Consider the following 26,605-nt stretch of genomic DNA (forward strand, 5'->3'; position numbering starts at 1 on the left):
TGGGTCAACAACCAAATGACTAACAATTGACTTAAATCAGTCTAACTTTGGCAAAACTACTGTATACTCCATATATTCCATTGTGAGGTTCTTATATTCATGAATTTTATTGAGTCTGGTGCTATTTACAAACTGTAAAATATGCAAAGTTATTAAGTCTGATCCTAATGTGAATGTGGTGTGCACATGTACCCTTCTCCATCCATTGCTGTACTAGGCGATCACATGACTCATGAAAAATTAGACTTGTTAAATATATTGTGTATTCAGTTCATGGCATAGTTTCACAGTTCATGACAAATCAAAGTAGACATGTTTCAAAGTAATATAATGGCAAGTAGGTTATGAAGAATCACAGAAAAACCAAAAATTGGGCAGTTTTATGATGGAGATCATTATTTTGAAGACAAGAGGGAAAAAAAGAACAGTAGTACACTGTATAGTCAGACATTCCACCTTTTTTTTTAAAATATTTTTCATTTCCTACAGCAATTTAAACAAAGATGATTCCTTTGGTTCTGTGCTGATTTGCATGATATATAGGTATCACCAACAAAGCTCATACATTATATTTTAGGGACAGTGAGAGAGAGAAAGATACAGTATATATATATATTTTTTTCTTTTTTGCTTTGTAAATTTCGCTGGAGCTGTAATCGATATGCTATGCTATAGGGCTGGGAATCATATCCAAGCTGAATTCTCAAGGATATGGTTGTATGTTGGCTTAGTATCCGTGCTATGGCCAGTTTTGGAAAATGGGTTTGGCTTTTAGTTGTATACTGTATGATGCAGCAGGACCCTGGAGCTAAGATTCTACGTGTACCTCCACCAGTAGGTGAAACCTGTACAGCTGGCAGAGGTTATTCTTTCAGTTTCAGGTTTGTCTGTCTGTTTGTGTACGACATAACTTGAAAATGGATGAATGAATTTTCACAAAATTTGCAGGTCGTGTTCATAATGAGGTAAGAAAGCTACAATCAAATTTTTGGGGTCATGAGGTCAAAGGTCAAAGGTCATACAGGCCATAAAGGACTTGAAAAAAAACTGAAAAATGGATAATTGGATCTTCATCAAACTAGAAGGTCTGTTTATTTTCAAGTAAGAAAAAAAAATTGAGGGTCATGAGGTCAGAGGTCACTGGGGTCATAATTTCTCATAAAGGACATGAAATAACCTTAATCTCCCAATAACCCAACAATGAATGATGAGATTTTCACCTGATGTATTTTGTAGATGTCCCCATACCTCTATGTTTGTGTGGAAGATATCAGCTGTCTACGAAATGGCGATATTTTAATTATGACTGCTTGGCAGAGGTCTGCTTTTTCAGAGTGCTCCTCTAGTTGATATCTGATATAGTAATTAATTTTTGTCCCCATGAACCATGCTGGCAAGCCTGTGCAATTGTCAGTACATTTAAAGCAACATATATATATATGCATCAGTCAGGGTGGGCCAACACTGTTGTCTTCTGTGGGAGGAATTACTCTTGATATATTGCCTTCACCCCCTCCCAAACCCCAGGATGCCAAGTTCAAAACAATTTTATGAGTGAGATTTTCATGACTTGGCATCTCGGCATGCGAATGTGTGCGTGAGCGAGGGTGTGGGAGGGGTTTTTCCCCCCTGTGGCCTCCCACGGTAGGGAGCTTTTTCAATTTTTAGCTCCTAATGGTGCGATCGGTGCATACTTAAGTGGCTATTTTTTACTTATTTTGAAAGACAAAAGGGAAATATACCTTCAAGTGCAGCTATCACTTTAATCTTTTGAGCTATGTTCATTATCATAGGCCCAAGTTGCAGACTTCACCCGATGCATGAGAAAAATGGGTGCCATGCGTGAGATCGTGAGATGGCCCCTAAATGCTTGAGTCTCATGCAGAATGCGTGAGACTTGGTAGCTCTGCAACCCTAATCCCAAAGTCACTATAAGTTAACCACAGTTGTCAGTAGCTGTCAGACACGAGACTGTAGGTTTTTTAACCCGTTGAGGACAGACTGATTTTGCTACAACACGCATTTCCCACAGACACCTGCCCGAGCATACTACAGTTGTAGTACTCGGGACTAGTCCTCAACAGGTTAATATCAGGTGAGCATTTGATGATTGTCCCCCTTACCACACCCCAACCCCTCAAATCCTCAAGTTACTAATTGATCAGGGTTAAACATTAATTATGGTGTGTTTTTGTGTTGCATGTGTTTGTCTCTTTATGTACATGTATATCAGAGTTATGTTGACATCCAAATTGTTGTTTTGCCTCTTATTGCTGGTCACATACCATCTGTGTCATTCACTTGTCCTCTCTTGCACACGAGTGCCAATTGTAAGCTCTCAGCAGACTGATTTCTGACAGTGATTGTAGAGTCCTTGTGTCAGGATTCCATGACCCCCTGACGAGCCACCAAAGGGAAATCCTTAAAGGGATTAGACTTATCCGCTTGTATGAAGTGTCTCCATTTGCATGCGACTAAAACCTCCGATCCCATTTCTGTCTCGGTCCAGTGCTCATGTTTTCGTGGAAAGAAGTCGGTGCTTGTCAGCCAAGCATTCTAGTATGCAATGGACTTCACTTCAGTAGACTCTTTTTGATAAAACTTTACAGATTTGTGTAGATGTTTGTGCAGCAGAGACAATTATATCCTGATGGAACCAAATGCAGTTATGAAATGATGACAATTATCTTCTTCTTTTCCTGACAATAGAGTGAGTGTACATTGATTGGCTATTGATATCAGAGTCCAATGTACTGATGTGATTTACAAAGGGTAGGATCTGGTATGTGCGCTTACTTGTGTCGCTACATGTTAGGGTGAATTCCTGCTGTAAATCATTACTTTTGGAACGGGAGCATTCAAAACTGTCCAATCATTCATCGGAATGGGCTAGCCTTTACACTGAAGAGCTGCTGATTGTTATAAACACTGTGATACAATGCCTCTGGCAATTGCTCACTTCACCAGTCTGGAGACAGAAAAATATTACGAGGAATATGGGACTGAAGATCCTTTTGTGGTTCCAAATAGCAATGTTTCATTTGAATACCAGTACATCTTGCAACAATAGCCATTTGCTGTTACCTTCTTCATATCTCTGCAAATACACAAACCTCTGTATGACCAGGGAGGTGAGAGGCTAAAACAAGCATTGGAAAACGACCTTTTCTGTAGTTTGCCAAAGTGCTGTCAGAAATCAAATAATTATGACTCTCATATTCCAGTACTGCACATTATCATTTGTTTTGTCAATACCATTCACTTGATAGCTTGGGCATAAATGTGATATGATGTGACACTTCAAATTAGATTTTAGAGCTATGCATATTCTCACTGTCGAGGGAGTCAGTACTATACCAGCACAGTTCATGTTAAGTTTTCCTCTTACCAGAAAAAAAAAAAGTATTGGGTATCCTTCTCCCCATTTGTATCTTTTTAAACACAAAACAAAACAAACAAAAAGCAAAACACATACACAACAACAGCAGCAGCAACAACAACAACAACAGCAACAACAACAACAACAACAACAACAACAACAACAACAACAACAATCCAACAACCCAACAACCCAACAACAACCCAACAACAAAAATGGACACTGTCCTTCTATGGTGATGACTCAGTATTATTTTTTTCTCTCAGCAAGGTTCTTTGATGTTATGAATATCTTTGTATGCCCCATGGCCTAACTTTGCATGAATTATGCATCCCCTGCCTACAGAAGAAAAGCAAGGCAGGTTGTTATCTGCAAAAGAAACAGCTCTTTAGATTTCAGGCCACTCCACAGGTGCGTATGCGCAAACACTCAACTGAAAAATGTTCACCGATACCAAGAGCAGGCGACTTCCTGAGGAAATTTACGCAGCGCTTTCTGCTACATGGTGATTATTATGTCATCTCAGTCCCCTTGCAAGCAGAAATCCTGCAGGATATCCTTGCATGGAGAGGAAGAGCGGAGTTTCCTCCAGCCCTGGAAAGTTTTCAGCATATCTTGGGTCAGCAGACAATGCGCGAGACATCGGCAGAGTAGCTCTGAAATGGTTTCATCAGACCAAGTCTATCTCTCCCTCTCTCTCTCTCTTTTTAATGCACATTAATGTGATTTAAGGCTTGGCTTCCTCTTTCTCTCTTTTTAATCTTTTTGTTTAAAGGGGTGGTATAGTTTTAGTTCAGATGGGGCTTCAGGTTTCCAACTTTTTTTTTTGTGAGGTGAAGAGAAACCTCATGTGAAATATGAAAGAGCATACAATCCCAAGAGGAATACAAAGTTTACTTGATGAAAATCAGTTTTGAATGGCTGAGATGTTTAAAAATAAAGAGGTCCTGATAAAAGGTGGGATGCACCTTTTATCAGGACCACTTTGTTATAGATACTTTTGTTTCTGGATATCTCAGTCATTTCAGTCATTTCAAATCCAATTTTCATCAAATAAACTGTGAATATCTCTTAAAAATGTATGCTCTTTGATATTTTGTAAGTGATTTCTAGTTATTTCCCAAAAAAGTTAAAATCTGAACCCCAAATCTCAACCAAAACTATACCATCCCTTTAATCCATCGAGGAAATTCTGTGATTGACGGTGTCTGGGGGTAAATGATTTGTGTCTAGTTGTGGGACTACAGATGGTTGTTGTTTAGAGTGATCATATTTTCTTTGTTTCAGTTTGTTAAGAAGTTACGCAACTTGAAGATTTGTGATGTTTATGGTATTAATTGTAAGTGCAAAGTTTTTCTCGTAGTACCTTGTCCCACAAACTAGATATATGTGTTTCTTGTTTTTTTTTAAACCCCTTGAAAAGGAGTCTCGAGAATTCTTGGGCAGGTGTGTATGGGAAATGCGTGTATTAGCAAAATCAGTCCATTCTCAACTGGTTAATGGACAGTTTTCATGGAAGGTTTTCAAACTTTGTTTCAGTTTTGGGGTCTGAATACAGACTCTGTTGATTTGGCCATGCGTGAATGTCTTTTTGGAGCTACACAAAACTATTCCGTCCCTTTGTCATACTGCAAGCAATTCTGTCCATCCCCTCCCCCCCCCACCCCTCAAAAAAAAAGAGAAGAAAATAAGATGCAGAATTGCTTGAGTGAGTGTTTGGTAATACCTGCATGTACATTCATGTAGCTCTGAGCTTTGTGTTACTATTAGTTTGATATTGGTTGGATGTGGGTTGAAGAAGATTTTAGAGCTGATGCAAATGCTAGCCAGCTAGCCATGGGTTGCTTTCAAACGAATGTTGTGCCCCGATAGGCTGCAGTTGTGCCTCCCTCTATGACTTCAGCAATGTGCGAAAACTAAAACAACAGCAAAATACCCCCCCCCCCCCCAAAAAAAAAAAAAAAAAAAAAACCTAAACAAAACAAAAACTGCACTCTTACTAAATTTAGAGAAACAGTGAGTTCAGGTGGCAGACATGAATTTACTACATTGTATCGCCATTGTTATTATGTATTATGGTTAAGAATGATAGATAATTATCATGTTAACAGAAGATATCTTCACTACATCAACATTTCATGTAATCTGAATTAAATCTGATTGTGATATATTTGGCTCTGCCCACACCCCACCCCATGGGGAATTAAGCATAAATTTGCATGTGGTGTAAATGTATCACTTCAGTTTGAACTGCATTAATGGTAAGACTCTCTTCAGGATTAAAAGGAAGCATTCTTCCTTCTTGTATTAATTTCACAGACTGTATTCCAAAGGAAAGGTTTTGACCTTTGGAATCCCAAGAGCACCACACTCACATAGTTAGACTTTGTTCAGTGTGACCAAGGAGATACCTTATACCTCCTAGGTGTGATACCTCTTTTGGTTACAAAATTTAGAGGAATTAGGAAACCTTTAAACCTAAATTATAATTATGTGTTGAAGAAGTGATGAACAACAGAAAGCTCTCGCCATCTATCAAGTTACTGACAATGTTGGAAGCCACTAATTTTTGTCATATACAGTGATTAGAAGAATGTTCTGTTGTATGATTCTTGTATGAGCTAGCTTTGGATACAGCTCACTATTATCATGCCTACTCAGCTGGGCTTTGTTGAAGCCCCGACATCTGTTTACAAGTTGTACGTGTTTATGGCGGCCTCATTCCCATTGTTCAAACAGGGCCTTGTGGCGACTGTTTATGGGGGCTGTTAAAAGCTCAAAAACCAACTGAATCGTAACAAGGAATGCATACTTTTATTTACCTATTTTTTGGTCAGAGGTTACAGGCAGGAATTAAACGAGATGTAGGTACACGCAATTTGGATCAGTAGGGCATTTACAGCCAAGAAATAATACCCTCATTGTATTCAGCTGATATGTCTGAGTGATGATTAATACTTTTGATCATGAGCAGTATCTTTATATGGAGCAGTATGAGAAATTTGATCCGGTATTGTCATACTAAAGCAAGGTAAGTAGGGTAGGTTAATTCCCCCGTCCAATATAAAAGCAATCTCAAGAATTACATCTAACAGAGACAAATTTGTGATTTCTTTTTAAATCCCCAATACCCAATACTTCATGACTTTCTGATGTCCTTTTAAAACAATCCATGTGTCCAATTTTAACATAAGTGTATTGTGCTATTTTCTATTTTTCTACTTATTAGTGGAACTCTGGATATAAAGTTCTTCTTGATGTTTAACATCTTTAAACTTACTTCAGGTTTTTTTCTTAATTTCATTGCTGGCTTTGACAAAGAAGATTGTAACACCAAGATTGTGGTCATTGTGGCTAGGCCTATAGGAGTACTGAGTACACACACTCCATAGCTGGCTGTTCATGATGTGGCTGTACCTGACAAATAGCTATCTAGTGCTGTCCCGAAACCAAGACTATAACTTTTAAATTGACGCCAGTTTAGCCGTCAAGCTTGTTGGGGTTTCCTTTCATGGGAGAAAGAGCCATTGTCAGATTTCTACATAAATCTCATGGGATGCATATTAACTGCAATGTAACATCAGCAAAAAGTATCACTTCATTGCAGAGCAAGATTGGCACACTGGAAGTGAATGCAATACACTAATATTGAAGCTGGTGTGGATAGGAAATGTAGAAGTAATCATTGCATCTATTACCCCGTTTATACTAAGGAAAAAGCGGGTTCTGAAACCCCCTGTAGCCGCTTCGAGTAGGCTTTCAGCTCAGTATAAACAGACAGAATTCAGAAAAGGCGATCCGGTCGGGTCGGGTCCGGTCGGGTTCTGAAACCTCCTACGGGGGGAGGTTTCAGAACCCGCTATAGCAGGCTCGAGGAGGCTCGACAGCAGTATAAACGCTAGGGGGTTCGAAAAGCCGCTTTTTTGCCGACCCGGAAGTTATCACTGGAGGTCATCGCGCGTTCATGATGTAAACAAGCAACTGCACCGGATCGTGAACCCACGTTGTTCTAAATTCGCGCTCAGCAGTCACGTTTCCGCGCAAAAGTGATGCCACGAAAGCGCGCGCCGGTTTTCGGAGGGGAATTCGGTTACCATAGGAACGGAAGCCGTGACCCTGATAAGACCCTCTCGGGCCTGCTTTCGCTCGCGCAGTATAAACAGACAAGAGCCCGCTTTTCGTAGCGGGTTTTCGAACCTCCTCAAGGCGGCTCGAAAACCCGCTCGCAGTATAAACGGGGTATTTACCTTTTGTAGCATACTACCTGTGCCATGTAGCAAAACAAAACACAACAACAGCAACAACAACAACAAAGTCTTTTTTTTCTTTACTCATGATAGTGAGATCTGCCATGGCTGGACAGATGGACAAATTAATGGACAACCCCTAACTCTGAATGCTTCGGGAATTCTGTTGGGTCCAGGTATAATAACAGTGTGACACACCCTACTCCACAGACTGTAACTTGGCTACAACAATTGAGGGACATTACTTAGCTGCTGCTGCCTCATAAGCAAGAAGAAGCATATCCTTAATTAAATGACTTTGCTCACCAAATTCTTTTCACCACTTGTTAGATTTATCCAGGAGATATTCTGATTGATATATATAATTTATACCAAGGTTTATATTTTTCTCTTCTTTACGTACAACTATATATGGGCTCCAGTTACAAATACAGAACGAGAGTTTGAAGTTCACTAATATCGTAGTGAATATTATAATTTTTGTCATTACCATGTTTAGTTTTACCATTATATGAAAGAGAAAATCAGTTGAAGTAACTACTATCTTCACTGATGATAATGGTTGTGCAATAGATATATTTTAATCATCTTCTGCATAATGTTCATAGAACTATGATCATTTCAAATTCTGAGTCATCCTATGAGTATTGCCACTGCATTCACTGTCAGAGATCTGAAAATGTGACTGGCTTGTGCCAGCCACAATATCTCTACATGTATGCACATGGGACACCACAGTAATGGCGCATATGTTGCCAGGTCAGATCGGTCTCTGTAGTTTTGCACACTACGTCACAATCAAAGTGCGATTTTAAACAGTCAACAAATGAGCATGAATGTATGAATTCAGGAACACAAATCAACTCTAAATAATAACCTTCATGCAAGATACTCAGTCAGGGTTTGATAAGGGGCACAAAACGAGTTTTAACTATTGTTTTAGAACTTTCTTTCTTGTGAGTAAAATGTGCTTGTATGATCTTATAGCAGTTAAAAAAAATTTCAGAACACCTGCAGATTTGTGATTTTTCACTGCAAGTCTGCAAATTAGAGATTTTCAATAATGTTTGAATGCAATGGAACCATCTGAAAAAAAAGTTCTTGCTGCAAATATGCAAAATACATAATATATGATATGAAATACATATAATAGTGGGCTATTCATTTTAATAAAGTTCCTACACAGAGTGGCCCAAAAAGAATATCATGCACAGTATGAGATCTGTGTACAACTTCCAATTACCTATCGTCAAATAAATCATATTCTCAGATTTTAAACCCCCCCCCCAAAAAAAAATTATTTTGCAGAATTAGAAGGCTAAGAAAATGAAATTCTGTGGTTAGGATCAGACTTCAAGGCTTCTATCTGACATACTGTCACCTATGAAGTGATGGACAAATCAATAAAATGTATATAAATTACAAGTATTTTCCATTTTGTTGCTGCAATCCACTGCAATCCTTTTTATATGCGGTAGGAACTAACTAAGGGAAGCAGCAAAATGATTTCTTTTTTTTGTCTGTTTGTTTTTATGCACTGCTCCATGGAAGACTTTCAAAACATTGGCCCAAAACAATAAGATTTGGATAAGGATTTTGTGTCATTAATTAGCAGAAAAAAGTGAAAACAGCGGAGGCAAATAAGTTATGATCTGGTGGTGAATCTCTCTTAAAGAAAATTATTTATCCCATTTGTTCATTACTATTGTTATGAACAAGAAAAAGTATTTGAACATTGGCACTCTCCTGGCAAACGCACCCTTTCAGCAAAACCGGGAGACTTTGGATGAATAGTGAGACTCGAGTCAACATGGCGCGGCGTGACGCTACCCACCCTTTCGGTAAAAGCCAGGGAAGTCACATGTGACATCACCCCTTACAGTGTACCTCCTCATCTTGACTTCAGGTACATTTACAGTGAGCATTCCCAGCACAAATTTGCACCTCTTGTGAAACAAATCCCGCACTCTGCCTCTCAATCTGTACCTGAAATCCAGGCTACCCCCTACAGGGATCCCTCCAGCACGAGAGAGGGGAAAAAAAAAACTGAACAAAATGCAAACTGAACTAGTAAACAGTGCCAAAATCAACGAAGGAGTTCTTCGGCAAACAGTGAAATGTGCCCCTTTGTCCTTGGTCTTCCTTCTGCGAATTTCGAGACAGTCTTATTAAACCAAGCATGTGTCAGTGATTGTGGAGATGTATTCATGATTCACAGACGGCTGATCTAATGACTTGTGACTCACTGAAAGAGAGGGAATAGGGGGGGGGGGGAGGGGTATTAGGAGAGAGATAGAGAGTATTGGTCCCAAAAGTCATACATTAAGGGAACAACGTGGGGCATGTCGTCGCAAAAATATGAATAGTTGTAGGATGTTGCTAGCCATGTGTTTTCACTGGCACCATTTTTTTCTTTTTTTAATCGAGATGTAATGTAACTTCAGTCTGTGAGGAGGCCCCAGCCTGCTTCTGATTAGCCCCACAGACCAGCTGATGTTCACTCAGCTGTTCAGGTTTAAGAACATCTGGTTGCCGTGGATTTCAAGCTTGTGATTTCTTTTACAGAGTTCATGTCTAGAATACCCGTTACTGTGCACTTTCATCGTTTCTTAGGCAAAATCTGGCCTTAATGCTAATGTATAATATTGATCTGTATCATGGTGAATATGCACAAGTATAACTTGGCATGAATTAGCCAGGGATATTAAATTGTCCAACTTTCCTTCACTGTGCCCATGGTATCAATGTGAAATGTATGTTGAAACAGACTCTTTTCGCTGCCAGTCCACAAGATGTGATTGATTATGATTGCCCACTCATTCAGATATCCGAAAGAAATACTCATTGAATGGCTCGAAGGTAAAATTCCAATCCTCCTTATAACCTGCTCAGCGTGAGACGAATTTTGGCACTGACACGGTTCTCTTCTCTCTTTCTTCCATAGCTACCCCTCCCCCAACGTCCTCCTCCCCCCCTCTGCCATCAGTCTCCACGCATTCGTTCCCTGACCTATTCGGGCTTCCTCCCCGGCATCCCCGGCACGATCAAGTCGGAGAAACCGTCTCGCCTCCTGGAAACAGGGGGGCAGGGCAAGCCATGTCTCGGAGTGTGTTCACGTGGCTCAGTACCATGGAGATGAGTCACAAATGGCGTGTGATCGGGGAAGCCTTTTAAAGGGACACTCACCCATCCAAGTGCCCCATCAGCGGATGATTCATGAAGTTTGCCTCCATCAGTGAGGCAGCCGTGAATGAAGTTCTTTTTTGAGATTATGCGTTCAGAGCAGTATATTTTTTTATGGCTGTCACTTCACATGCATTATGTCATGTTTCCTAAAGGTGCATAGATGTCTTAGATATTATGTGAAAAAAAAACTGCTCTATTGACCGTGTGCTGATTATACCATCAAGTGCACATCAGCAAATCAAACATGTAAAATACAAAGAGGACAGGCATCTTTATTAATTCACTTTTTCATAGGATGCATTTAATGTTCATGTGGATTAATTATCTCTCTCTTAGCAGATACAATGTTTGGGGAATAGTATGCAATTGTGAACTTGTGTTTTGTGCTTTCTGTGGATGAAATTGTAAAAGTGGGGAATTGTGTGCCACATTGTGGTAAAAGACCTGCAATCAAAACAGATGACTTTAAACCAGATAGTATCAACTTGTGTGTGTCACATATTCCCGTCTTTCCATGAAGAAGTCAATGGTTACGTTCTACTCGTGGAATGTCATATCGTGATTCCTTTTTTTTTTCAAATTTATTAGTGCACAGATGATATCAGCATGGCTCACGAATGCAGGCAAGCTAGCAGGCTATTACTCAAAGCCAAGTTATTGGTGTCCGAGTGAATGATTAACCGAAGACATAAACTGAGCTGGCTGCGTGTCCAGAGCTGCCTGATGCATGAGTAGGCCCTATGCATTGTGGCTGCATGTGTAGTCCTCACATCACTCATCCGAGTTAAACTGAAGTTTTATGATCCTAATTTTGTTTTTGTTTGTTTTCCTTGCCAGGGATGATTTTAATATAGGGATGGTTGCATTTGAATGGGTGATAGAGGGAATGAAGATATGGAGCATATGACTGACATACTTTTTTATATATTTTGTTGAATTTCTAGAACAAAACACCTCTATCTTTTGAATGGAAGTACAGTCTTCAAAGTGATCACTTTAGCTCTAATGATGAACAGAAGGGGCAACAAGTGCTGATGGTACCTGTTTAATTGTGTTCAGCCTTTTCTTGTGTGCCAAGTATATGTTCTATCAACATTTCATTACAGTCCACTCTCTGTAAAAGAGTTGGACTTTGAAATTACTGCTTGAGAGTAATAGCAGTAGAGTTCACATTCCAACTCCTCCTCCCACAAAAAAAACCCACACAAACACACACATATAAAAACAAAAACAACCCCAAAATAAGTTCAAGTTTGTATACTGCATCTAGATCAAATTGTGTGATGTCACACATAGTGAAACACAATCGTAAATTCACAATGCATCAAATTCTAATTGCCTAAAAATATGCCCGAGGACTCAGTCACAGCACATAAGCACGCAGCAAAGACTGCCACATCCAACGGGCTCAAGGTTTTCTCATCATTTAAAAAAAATCATATCTAGCTGGCCACAATGGTTATGATGGAAGAGGGGAAAGGAAATGAAGCAAACAGTGTGACATAATGACATCCGTTTGAAAAACAAACAGAGAATACATTCCAGCTTCACTTCGTTAAACATGTGGTATAATGTTAACACAGCAAGGTGATGATTGTTATACTTGACCCCATTGTGTGTTGAAAATGTTGTTTTTGAAACAAAGCCATTCTGTTTAGTGTTATCTGCTACTTTTGGTTGTTTTGGCAGAGTGCAACATTTTCTTGTGCAGTAAGCAGAATATGCAAATTCAGTGCACTAGATCATAAACTCCTCTCGATTATAACATTTATGACTTTATTGGGGGCAGTTACACAATAAAGAGAATTGAGAAAATTACAAAGATGATTAATATCTGGCAAAGGATTCAACACTTCCTTACGAGTGGGACTGAACAAAATTGTTTTGAAACTTTTCTCAAATTTTGTAGGGGCCAAATTGGAGAAAACAGAAAAAACAAACAAACAAATAAATAAACAGTAACTTCCAAATATACCTGATTTAATTTGAAATTCCAATGAGCCGACAGACTGACATTCATTATTATTGGGTGTGCTGGAGTCAAAGATGATATCTGCATTCCACCTACAACCCACGCAGTATACCAGTCAACAAAAACACCCCACCAGGCAAGCTAGAGTATACTTGACCACAAAAAAAAAAAAGCATTTGCACAAATTTGTGTGTGTGTGTGTTTTTCCCCATTTATTTTGAACCGTATGGGAGGCTGATAAAATTGATGCACAATCTGATGTTAGTTGAGCTGATGATGTGTAAACCAGATGAGGTAATTATTTGATTTTGTGGTTGGTTTTTCTTTCCTTTTGTTGGGAGGGGGGAGGCAAGCATGAAGTAATGACTTGAGGTACTGATTGACACTTCTTTCTGGTGATTACATTTGAATGAATAAATGAGAAAGAATTAAACTTCCACATGTGTGTTTTTCATGCAGTGTCCTTGCAAAAGTGAGGTGATACCTCATAAAATTTAGCGATTAAATTTCCCTCCTACTATATCAAGTTATGTCTCTTGGTCCCTGCATTTCTCCCCTTAACCCTTTGAGGTCGGGCTGATTTTGCTACAACACGCATTTCCCATTGACACCTGGCTGAGAATACTCTGGACTCGTCCTCAACGGGTTAACCTCCTCACTGCCATTGGCAACCTGTATGCATTTGTGCTTCACTTAGAATATAATGTACTCATGTGAGAAGTGTTATGTATATTGCTTGGTATTACTTTATATGGAAATAAAACCATTTGAATGGAATTTAATTGAATTTATATGGTGTATGGCATCTCAAGATAGTGGTATGAAAAAGGTGAAATTTTCCTCTGCTCATGAGAGTATTATTTCCATCATAAGCCTCTTAGCCTCCTTGTTTGTATCTTTTTATGTATAGAAAATATATATTTTCTGTTTCATTGTGTCAAAAGGTATTTTCCCATTGAAGATGTGACAAGACCATTAGATTTTCTTCATCTTGAGGGGCATGCAACAAGCACACTTCAAGCCTTTCAGTAACTTAGTTCACCAACTCTTTGGTAACACATACATGTATCAAGAAAGAAAATGCTGTGCTTCCAATTTCTTCTGTTTTGATGTCACACTTGATGTATAATGACATGAGTTGTCAATATCATAAATATTTATCTTCAACTGTTAATGCCTGTTCCTGTATGGGACAAATTATAAATGTGACAATATCACTCAATCAAGTAATTGTTCAGTCACAAATGTGGGTGCATTCTCACTTCGCATCATACATACACTTTGACACATGCTGGTTTGACACTGAAATCAATCCAATAAAATTTCTACTAAAATGTGAGTGCGCGTGAAGTGTAGGGTTTCATTCTGTAGTGTTTTAAGGCATCTACTCGTCTGTTTTCGGTTTCTGCCTGCAAGTCTTTTATCGGGTGAGCTGACATCATGGTCATGCCATTAGTGTCCACTCAACTTACTTTACAACCAGAAACATTCATGGCATGAGACTTTCATGAATTGCCAATGGCATTCAATGCATTGTGTAGATAAAACCTAGGGTGTGCATTTTACTTCACGAATAGTTGCTCCTTGCGAAATTCACAAATGTTTGATACAGGCAAAAACAAATTTCTGTTAACAGTACATATTTGTGGAACTGATAGTCTGCAGAACATGACTTGTATTAAATCGTATCTAGCCAATTACCCCCCCCCCCCTCCCCCGCTAAATACTTATTAATGGTAAGGTTAGAGTAAAGATTAGGGTTAGGAGTCTGGGTTTTCGATTAGGTTCGGGATTAGGATTAGGATTAGGGCCATGGGGAGGGCCGGGGTAATTGCCCAGGGGGTAATTGCCCTAGACCCGTATTAAATGTATGTGAATACATTGCTGTTTGGTGAAATGCAGAGCAGAATGAACATGAATTTCTAGCTTGTGTGCACTTATGACATATTGATGGAATAACCTACACTTTGATTGTGTGGGAAACTACAATTTGTATGACATGAGAATGAGAGCAGACTATTAATCAAAAGTGTTTGAAAACTTGGTGTTAATGGCGTGTGATGGGGGAGCCTTTTAAAGGGACACTCACCCATCCAAGTGCCCCATCAGCGGATGATTCATGAAGTTTGCCTACATCAGTGAGGCAGCCGTGAATGAAGTTCTTTTTTGAGATTATGTGTTCAGAGCAGTATATTTTTTTATTGCTAAAGCAGTAGTTATAAAATGGAAATCGTAAGCATCATAACTGCCGTTACCACCACTCCAGTGTGATACTACAGAGGCTGCAGAAATTTCCGCAATGACCAGGAAATTCCTGCATTGATCCTCTCCAAGGGTATAAGTGCTCAAGTACACAACTGTATCATTAGACTTTCACATTTCTGCAGGAGGGCATCAACATTACGTACAAGAGACCTACCGTAGCAGATGCTGATGAAGAATATGGGAGAAAAGTGTGCCCCTCGCACCTGCCAGCTTGTGCTCACACTGACCTCAACTATGAATGAACTGTCTGCCTGGGTGTGAGACTAGCTGGAGGATCGGTGGTACATCACTCATCCTAGAAGAATGCGAGTCATCTGTGAAGGAGGAGGTCAAAGTCACCACTCCTCATAGTTCCTTGCACCTGACAGGGAGGAGTGTTCGCCCACATCTTTCTCTCTGTCACCCCTCCTTCGCTCTGGCTGTGGATTTGGTGTTTTGAAGTTTCAAACCTCATTGTCAAGGTGCTACATCTTCCCTTAAAGGGGGGGGGGGGGGGGGGGAGGGGATGGGGGAGGCGGGGAGGAGGGGAGGGGAAATCCCGTGCAAATACAAGCAGCTCTGTGATCTATCAAATAATGATGACTACTGCAATGCATGTTTTAGTATTTCAGTCTGTTGTCATGATTTTTGTGAGTATGTTTGCCTGGGCATGCTTCTCTGAAATAGACTGGGAAATAACCTACAGTATTTACTGAAAGTCAACAAAAGAGTGACAATGTTACCAGTAGGCCCTACTTAGAAAAACTGTAATATGACCAGTGCAAAACATATCCTACTCATAAAGATCCTTCAGAAGCACAGGGAGGAAATTAACTGGGCACATTGTAATGATGATAATTTTGATAGGAAGATTTTTTATGAATTGGATGGATAGGTAAAATTTGGTGTGTGACATCCTTTATACAGGTAGAAAAGGGGGAAATATGTACAAACACGATCTGGATGATGCACACACAGTTGTAACAGTAATCGTCTGTGAAAAAATCCTCATCCCATCTGGCCTCTACTTGATAGATTCTTGATTATTTCTTGAGTGTTTGACAGGTCTCAGTCATTAAAGGCCATCCTTATATGGCTGCTCTATCCGCAAACAAATCTTGTATACTGCAAAATTATTATGAAATGAAGAAATGTGAAAGTTCTGGACCTTGATCAGCTTTATGCCGTCAGTCTCGATTTTGTTTGCATTCTATATAAAGCAATGATGCATCCATTTATGGTTATTGAAGTTCATATCACATCTTACTCCACTGGAGTAATGGTGGTTTTAATATGCCATATTTCTATGAGTGTGTATATATATACTGATATATATGTTCCATTGCACTTGAAGGACAATCACTGATAAGTGATCAAGCGGTCCATGGCTATGACAACCTCAGATAAGCTATATCAGGTTCCCTTGCCTATTCAAAAAATAGAGGATCACATGCACATTAACCTGTTGAAGACGAGTCCCAAGTATACTTGGGCAAGTGTCTATGGGAAATGCTTGTTGTAGCAAAATCAGCCAGTCCTCCATGGGTTAATACACTTAGGGATTGCAATTAATGTCGGACGATGTATGCACACTACAAAATGTAAGCATGCAGTCCTTTATCAATGCGTTATGTATATTTTACTTTAATGACTGGTACAGAGAGATGGGTGGTGTAAAGTCATCATAAAAAGTGGGGATTACACAAATGATAAGAACATAAATTGTGACTCTGTCATACCGCAAACAATGCCGCACCTTCTTCAATGCCCTGTTCCAATGAGGAACAGTACATAGCCAAGAAGACATGATGGCTGCAAATGAGAAGGCTGTGTACGATGTGCCACGTCCTGGCCAAATAACTAGAGGTTATGTAGATGACGATTACATGGAAGAAGAATGACTGGACATGTAAGATCATGTAGTTTATCATTTTGACGAAGCAAGTAGGAAGGAATCCTTGAGAACAAAAGTTAGATTAAAAATAAAACTAAGAGATAAGGGTGTAAAAGTACTGGTCATTTGCCTGTTGAGGCTAACAAATTATTTGTGTGCCCTGTGAGACTCATAAAGGTATTAAAAGATGTGTGAGTGTCTTGTACAGATGCATGATAGTAATATGTACAAGTGTAGCTGACTGTTGTGTACTGTGCAAGCTGTTATGACATATTTTCTCTAGACATGATGAGCTTTGTGGTCAAAGTTCACTTTATCAGTATTTTCACACAGTTATTCATGAAAGAGCAAAGTATGAATGTTGTATACAAGTATCTGTTAAGGGAGGCACGTAAACAAAACAAAGCCACAGCAATGGATCTGCTCTAGGTTTCATATTCATATAGATAAAGAACATTGATTGAGTTTGATTTAATTTTTGAGCCATATGTGCCACCTCACTGTTCATAGTATCTGCCACACCGCAGTATGAGGTAATACTGTATAGGCCATATATTTTGCAAACAGGACTTGTAAGCCAATTTTGCATGTAGTTAAATTTGTGATGAAAACTACAATGATGGCATGTGAAAAATATATCCCTTTTCAGGAGAAAACTTTGTGATTTCTAACCTTGAAGACAATATGCAGTACATAATATATTTGTGTTACAGGAGGTGATATTTTCTCAAGTTGTTCGTTTTTGCAAATATTGGTTGACTCGCGAAATTTGTTCAAATAAAAACACAATGAAGTATACCACGTATACCGTAATATGCAGAAAAGAAAAAAATGAATTCAAAGCTAACATCCGTCTAAATGACAAAATTACACATAAGGCTCTTCCAATATCATTCGCCAAGGAATTGAGATTGACATTTCTTCCAGATGCTTGGCTCACTCATTTTAATCCTCCCTGTGCCAGGGCCTTTGGACAGTGTGTATAATGTATATACAGGGTTTTCTATGTCTGTCAGGACTCAAAGCACACAAAGGGTTAACAGAGATACGTGATTATCCAAGTCTTATCAATATTTTTGACTTTACAATCTAAGAATTGCAACATTTGGGTAGATAATACATACAATCTAAACTTTACTGTCAAATTGGACTCTTATGCATTTTGCACCTTGTTTTACCTTTACTTTGATTGCCAACTTACCAATAAAATACAGTGCTATAGTTTTTGTGTCATTTCACACTGACACACCCTTTTATCAATAATTTTTTCCCCCAATATGTGTGTGTTGTTGTTGTTTTCTTTTTTGCAGAACATGATTCATCCTTATCTATTTATCAAATTCCATGTTATTATTAAGGTCATGTAAAAGTTTTAGGAGCACTTGCCAAATTTGATTCCTACCGTTAAAATCTGTAGAAGCAGCTTTTCCTAATTTGCATTGATTTCTTTATGGTTTCATGATTTGTTTGTCTATTTAATCCGTTGAGGACGAGTCCAGAGTATTCTCGGGCAAGTGTCTATGGGAAATGCGTGTTGTAGCAAAATCAGCCCATCCTCAATGGGCTAACATGTCCAGGTCAAAAAGTATACAGGAGGTAATGCAATGATACACAGTTTAAATTGTACAGCTTTGGGACTATAAGCACTGAAGCAGAGTCATTATATTTTAGTGCAAATGTTGGAACTTGTCTTGAATCAGTCATCATTCATGGTGGCTTGCCGTATCCAGGTACGGTGTATATAATGTGTGGTGGCATTTATGGATTTTGAAATCTTTTGTTGTTATTGGAAGTGAGTTGCACACAAAAGAGGACAAAAAGAAAATCAATGCTTGCCTGGTGTTGTAACTCAGTTTAAATAGCACAGATGTAGATCAGCACTGTGCACTCCCATTGTAATTAACACGGTTATAACAAAAGTTTTGATAAAATGAAGTAAAATTCAGGGCCCATAATTATCAGCTAGATTTCTTTGATGCACTTTACATTGAATTTGTGTGGATGCAATGAAATTTTGGTATGATGGGGAAAAAAAAAATAACTGCTGGTCCCAAGGACTTCATTATAAGAGGAATTGCCTGTGGTGCATCAAATGAATTAAATTGAGTTGAACTGAATTGAATTGAATTGCAAAATATGTGTACTTTTCTTAGAAATAGTACCACACCCATGTGTGATAGTGGTACTGTCAAGACCAACTCCTGATTTTTTTTTCTTCATATCAAAGTCAAGAGGTACATTGACAAGTATTATGCAGGATTGGTAATGAGTTGACTGACTCCATGACGTACTGTAGGGTTGATACTGACATCCATGAGATCATAGATTGTGGACATTTGAGTCACTGATATTTGTAATCTGGGAAGAAAAGGAAGAGCATGTGTAGGTCCTACCTACTCTATCTGTACTATTCAAATCAGTCATTTTTAAAGACATACTGCCGTGACGATTGATTTGATAATGTTAGTTATTATGCTTGTTTGAAGATCCAAATTATATGAAATAGTATGGAAAAAGTTTGTGGAACAAACAATCCACAATTACTTTTTAAAGTGTCTGGTTTCATGCTGATTTGATATATTACTATGTTGTAACTATAAAGAGCTTACTCATAGAGGTCTATTAGTCTTTGCTCCACATGAATAATATAGCCATTATCATATTTGGCCTTATCATCGTTAATTCTAGTGCAGTAACAGGTATACCTTCATTTAAATTTAAATAATTTCTCACACAAGACCTGCCATACAATCAAGAATGTTATGTGTAAGATGTACTTTGCAGTAATGCAAAAATAATAATAATAAAAAATTAAATAAAAACTGCAGATGATCGATTTTATCAAGAATTATGTGGGGCAAAGAGATGCTAATTACTACCAAATGCATTTAATACATGGTATACTGTTTGTTCAAGTTGATGAATTCTCACATTGAGCCGTCTTTATTGCAACTGATTGACCAACACAAAAAGCATATTAGTATTTCATGATTAATGCCAGAGGTGCAAGTGTTGAATCAACAAGTCATGAATTAATGAAAGCATCTTGTTTTATTACCTCTCTTGCAAACCTAAAAAGTGTATGTTTTTTTTTTTTTTTTTTTTTTTTTTCATGAAATGCATGTAATAAGACCTGGCAAGCAGTAAAAGTGAAATGTTTCCAGTTCCAAAATGATATTAATGTCAATCAATGATGGAGCAATCACTTCCATAGATACTGTCTAGGAGATTAGTATTGATGTTAAATGGAAAATATGACATTATCAGAAAAATTGTTCTTTGTATAGTGTAATAAATTGTTTGAAATAGATTCCAGCAAGATTACCACAATTAATGTAATTAGATGTTTCAATATGGTCACTCTCTTGCTTTTTCTTGGCAAAAAGAGGAGAGTTTCATTTTTCCCAAAAACAAAATAATATGACAAAGAACCATGGTCACAAATTTCAGTGTCCACTGATGTCTTGTCCTCATGTAAAAAATAAAAATAAAATGGTGTTTTCCACTTCCCATTCTATCTGAGTTGTTCATTGAGTGGCACACGTTTCTTGGCTCTCCTTGTCTAAAATCTTGAGTGTTCCGCTTGTTTTTGTGCTCTCCTGTATGTATGTTGTGTAATGGGCTGCCACAAGATAATAGTCGCTACAGCTGTTCAAAGGGACACATCGAGCTGCCGTGGGTATTACATGTACATACTTGTGTGGTAACAGTTGTGAGCTAATCCTGCGAGACGCTCAGAAGACAGCGAGGCCGCAAAATCTCTCCTCTTGCGTTGGCGTTCGCACACAATTCGCAACTCTTTCCAAGTCTTAGACTCAGGCAGAGTTGTTTGTCATTATTTCCCGATCTTTTCCATAGCAGCAACTGATACAATGACGTAGGGTATATAACGCAGACACGTAATGATGTCACCGCCAGTAGCTCTTTTTCAAGACACAAAGTGATACTTTCTGGTTTGAGAGGTAAAATAGGTATTTTATCCACGTACAACATGTTCTGGCCTGATATTACGTGAATATTACATTAGAAGTAAATATGCCAAACAGCCTGGAACTCAAACTAAGCTGTGAAAGTTGTGTGAAGTTCTACAGTGAGTCACTAGGGGAGTGTAGCATGCAGACAAAGGATAATGATAATTAAGCAATTAAGAGGGATGTCCCCACATTACATTTGACATTTGAAGTGCGAAGGAACAATGTATAGGGTCAAAACATTCGAGGCACTGTGTTTCTTTTACAGTCAGTGTCTCATGAGTGGGATATCTCATTTTCACCACACCAAATCATATCAAATATGTTTGTCATAAATATATATGTTACTTTTATCAGCTTTCTTACTTGTCATGTGTCTTCACAATGGGGCAATTATTACCCTAACCTGAGAGATTTCTGTGTTTTTATGATTAATGAAAGTAAATTAGTGATGAATAGTCATAAAATTCAACATGGTGTACGTGGAAATGATGATCAAAGCTCTGCTTGCATCTTTCAGTGAGTCATAAATTAAGGTTAGTTTGTCCCAAACCTCCCACATGGGGTGAGAGGATATACACACAATGGATGAAGATGACTGACATGATTATAGAACAGACTTGCCCAATATAATATGGCAGGAAAAACGTTACCATGGTGACAATAAACATTGAAACAAAGTCAATTTGGCTCCACCTGCAATATTGTGGTACCCTGTGTCTCCACCTCCTTTGTGTGATGTATCGGTGATTCTTTGAATTGAGTCTTAGCTTGACTTTTGGCTCAACAAAGATGGTAGTCTTTTGATGGGTTGGTTTATTGCTGTACAAAGGGCACTTTGTTATTTGTGCATAAATAAAGTCACTATTATTATGAGCAGATGAATTATAATCTAGTCATTTGTTTCAACCTCTTAGGAGTTAATATCATGACACACAACACCAATATGGGTACATTAATGATTCTTTTGAGTATTTTATTTATTTTTTTTTTTAAATGCCAAAGTCCTCAAATCGAATGTCATACTTTTCCAGTATAGTATTTTAAACAACTTGATTGTTTGTCATGACAGTTATGCTTTCTCTAGAGACTGAGTTACTGACCTCCTGGTTGCTTTGCAGTAACAAATAGGCCAGTCATGCACTGTTTGAAAATGTATACATAATTAAATGGATGGTTTACCGTCTGTTAATTGATTGATGTTATATGCTTGTTTCATTTATCATTTAACCTTGATATCATGGAAGGCAGATCAAGCAGAGTTTAGTTCTCACAAGAAGCTATCTTATACACATACACACTCCCCATTTAAAAGTCGGGGGGCACAGGAGTGCTTCTGAGGCTTTTCAACTTATCAGTTGGTTCATCAACCACCCACCATGCCACATTTGAATTGGTTGAAAGAGGCATAATTATTGTCATGGTAACCTCAAACATATGCAGAGCACATAAATATGTTTGTCAGTTGCAGCATACACCACTTTTGGAGCACTCTTAGATAATAATAATGATGACCATTTTATGCAAGAGTCAGAGTGCCTTAGGAGCATTACTGAACCTACCTTTGAGAAGGGCACAACTTTAGAGCACTTCAGAGCCACTTTGTTCACACAGAGTTTAGTGTGCTTCAGAATCACTCTTTGGAATGTTCTAAATTCCTTATATATGAATAGGGTATTAAACAGCAAAACTTTGTTTCCTTTTCCTGTTGTGTGAACGAAAGGCATTATATATTAAGTTTAAACATGAAAACTAGATTGTTTTTCAAATTCATTGACACTATACATTTATAATTATATGTATATTGAGTCTCAACACTAACTTTTTTTTTTCTCTGTTGGCTGGTTAGGTTGGCCTGAAAAAGAAATGTAGGGGCCCGAAATAAAGGAAACATAACATTCCATTGTAATTTTTATTTGTCCACAAATAGATAGCCCTTTTTGAAGTTGGGTGGCCTCACATAAAATTTTTGTTGTCCAAGGCCACTGGGCCATTCACTGCTAATGTCAAGCTAGCCCTGTGTGTGTGTTTGTGTGTGTAATATATATATATATATATATATATATATATATATATGTATATATATATATACATATTTATGTAATGAATGGATACATTCATAATTAGGCCTAACTCCGTGAGTCAACAAGTTTCTTTGCTTCATGGTCGTGTTTCCTTTTTCTTATCTGGCTATAAAGGGATGGTATAGTCCTAAAGTCCACTTGTGGAGACATTTAAGGGTATACTCCAAATAAGCTGATTTTTTTTTAATGCTTTGTTAGTACTGGACCATTACCGAGAATTTGTTGTTTATGATAGGAATGAGGGCAGATATGTTTGTATTGAAATTTGAATTTGATATCTCTAAAATATGGCTTAATATCGTGATGGTTCAGTGTATACATAGAGCAAAAGTCCATGAAATTTTCACACCATGAAGTATTCCACATTTACAACATGTGTGTGAGACATGAAAATAAAAACCAAACGAGCAAAAAAGTATGAGATTAGATAGTAGTAATAAGCTCATGATTTTAGAGATAAGACACTGAAGCATTTACAAAAGTACCCAAAAAGGATACAAAGGTAAGGGATATATGAGGAAGCTAATAGGCCTATTGATGTCACGAATGATTTTGGTGCAATATGACCGTCAAGCCCTTTGACTGCATAATGACCACGCCCTTCTTTCGCACAGCAAACTCCTGACGGCGCCCCACAACCTTTTGGGACTTAGATTGTGTGTATGTAAAGGATAGTGTTTTCCCCTTGTGCACGTATCCTGTGTCTGCATACCTGCTATGTACTTTTAGTAATTTCGTGCTAGTATACGCATTTACTATTATGCTAAACCAGTGGGCCTAAGTGTAGGCTATTGTGATACGCTTGACTGGGCTTCCGGGATGGGCAGTAAAGTCGGCACTTGTGTTGCCGTTTCTCGAAACCCCCGGGTAGCAGTACTATGTAATTGCCCGAAGAGAAATGAAATTGAAGAGATTTCTGCTAATAATTGCCGGTCCTTCATAATACGGTTAATTTCCCTCCCATAAGATCCGCCCCTGGTGAAAAGCGCCTGGAGTCAGGCTCCAGCAGTAAACGTGTCTCTTCGACTTTCATAATTTGTGGTCTAGTGGATAAGACTTCCGCCGCTCCCAATCGGAGGACCCGAGTTCGATTCGCGCCCAATGCTTACGTCCTTGTTCTCGATCCCGGTGTATAAATGGGTATCTGTCAACGCTAGGATATCCACAGTAATAATGGCAGAACCCTCTGTTCGAGCAGTGCGACAACACTGAAGAGGCTACCCTGGATAAAGAAGACCTTTTTATTACAATTATTATTAATGCTGAAGAATGGCTTCTTTTGTAGCGCACCCCACTCGCCCCTCGAGTTGAGACGGCAGAGTAAAAAGTAAATTCAACGAAGTTATATGAGTTACACACATTTAGATTATTAGTGTATGACTTTATAGCCTAATTGCCGTTATGAAAAATCGAGATACCTGAGCTGGATATGCGTGCCTTCCTTTATGTAGCTTATTTGTCCTTCTGTTTTTCTATTCTTGTATAAGCAGACGCACCAAACCTTGACCGACTGTGCGAAAATACATCGAAATTATCAGGGGCATTGAAGAATTGGCGCAAGCGAGCACAGCGCAGCGGGAGACCGACGTACGGGGGCTACTCAGTATCCTTCGGCAAATCAAGGCCATTTATAGGCCTACTAGTACATCTTCAAGTCGTTCTTTTCCGAGATTGAATATCACATAAAATCAGTTGGTATGATTTCTATCACATAACGTAAATGTAAGAAGGCTACCTAGAAATCAACTACAAAAAATACCAAGAAAGTCGTACAACAAAACAAAACAAAACCGATTTTCCAAGGATTTCGCCCTAAGTTTTTCCCGTCGAAGGGGCGGGGGAGGTACCATTGACCTACCATTGTACGAGAACACACACACACACACACACACACACACACACACACACAAAAACATTCCGCTGCCCCTCTCAGTCGTGAAAATAAAAAATAAAAAATCGTTTGTGAGTAGTTCATTTATTCAAAATTTATTTGGTGGTAAAGTATCATAAATGATGATTTTCGGACCAGGAGGAAAACTATATAACATTATATGGGACTTCAGTGACATATAGAGGTCAACTTTTTGATAGCATATCTCGTTACAAAAACAAACAAAGTAAAAAATAAAAAATAAAAAAAACCACACAAACTTTACTTTTACAGAACCCATGCCGGCCAGTCGACACTTGCGATATCAGCGTGTTTATTTTTTTATTTTTTTTTTAAACAAAATCGCTACAAATCTCGTACAAACTTTTTTACCATATAGTATGGATCATGCTTTTTTAATGCTTATCCAATATGATAGGGCCTACGTCTGATCTAGCTGCGACATGTGCTCTCTTTTACGCCAAGCAAGCTGTAGCTGTTTTTAGATTATTGCAGAAGACGATGTGGTAACACACACACACAGAAAGACAGACAGACGCTAACACGCAGGCGCTCAAAACACGCACGATATGGCCAAAGAGAGAGAGAGAGACACACAGAGAAAGAGAGAGAAGAAGAGATAGAAATGTCAATCATATTGACGTATTACAATATTAATACATTCGAGGCGAGGTAAAAGAGTCGCGGTGTTGTCACACAATTAAAACATACAGGTCATGAATATCGAGTGCCATGCAATGTACTTAGTATACATTGTACTATGTATCTGTGTCAATAGGGAGACACGTAAGGCCTACAAAGTGAACTGTAACTGAAATGACAGAGTACCTCGGTGCGTCATGGACTTACTATTAATTTTATCTGATGTGAATATATTCACGTTGCCAAATAGATTAATCACATGCTGATGCGATTTGGAGATATGGATCGCGTCTACTTTTTCAAGGGGGGTTCATGTTGGTTTGATGGTGTTTGAATGAATCTGCGAGAAGACAGAATTTCGATTTCATTTATGGATAACCAATGTTAGTCCGCCGCAATATCATTGGTCGACGCAGTTAGCTGAACATAATATATTAGTGCATGTGCTTCTTGATGAGTTATATGCATGGGATTATAGCTCCATGATATGTGTTATATATGTATAGTTCGTGCCTATAAACCAGCGCTATCGCGCTATGTGCTGTCTCCATGGGGTGTATTGAGCCAGAGCGCACGTTCGAACACAGAATGAATGAGTCATTTCTTGATAGAATACATTTGCAGTTGTCAAACGAGGGTAAAACATACGATATTCTGCGTTGAGGATGCATTTTCGGTGCATAGAGGTATGGTTACAGTTTTCCAGATCGCCGCCACAGACCGTCGGGACACACCCCATTCTTGTGCCATCGAAAAAGTAAACAAAATTGTTTTCGAACAAGTGGTAGCCAGCCGATCGCTGCTGGGCCTTACTTACACTATTGACTATACATGCTATGCAGCGATTGTAATGACGAGTATGTCCAAGAAAAATCAAGGTTAACGCCACAGAAGTGAAAACACACTTACCAACTTTTCGAGAAATCCGTAGAAGGATGGTCAATAGATGTAATCCAAAACTTCGTAACTTATTCCTTCAATTCGGGACCGAGAACGTAATCACTTATAAAGTTATACCGATCTGCCGTCTGCGCTCTTCGAATATAGCCACTCGGTCGGTCAACGGGAGATACAGTTTAGTACATAGAGAGCGGA

At 38.6% G+C, this 26,605-nt stretch overlaps 1 protein-coding gene across 1 annotated transcript in view; it reads right to left on the bottom strand.

Moving 5' to 3' along the window:
- The window catches only part of LOC139715380 (uncharacterized), a 63,862-nt gene extending 37,301 nt beyond the window's left edge, over positions 1-26,561 (bottom strand). The window contains exon 1 of the mRNA XM_071626952.1: positions 26,420-26,561. The gene's annotated coding sequence lies outside the window, so the exon portion shown is untranslated. The remainder of the gene's footprint in view (positions 1-26,419) is intronic.
- Positions 26,562-26,605: the final 44 nt, after the last annotated feature.

This window comes from Diadema antillarum, unplaced genomic scaffold (assembly GCF_040938485.1).
Source record: "Diadema antillarum isolate AM-2024a unplaced genomic scaffold, OU_Dant_1.0 scf00000047, whole genome shotgun sequence".
In the NCBI taxonomy this organism is placed as follows: domain Eukaryota; kingdom Metazoa; phylum Echinodermata; class Echinoidea; order Diadematoida; family Diadematidae; genus Diadema; species Diadema antillarum.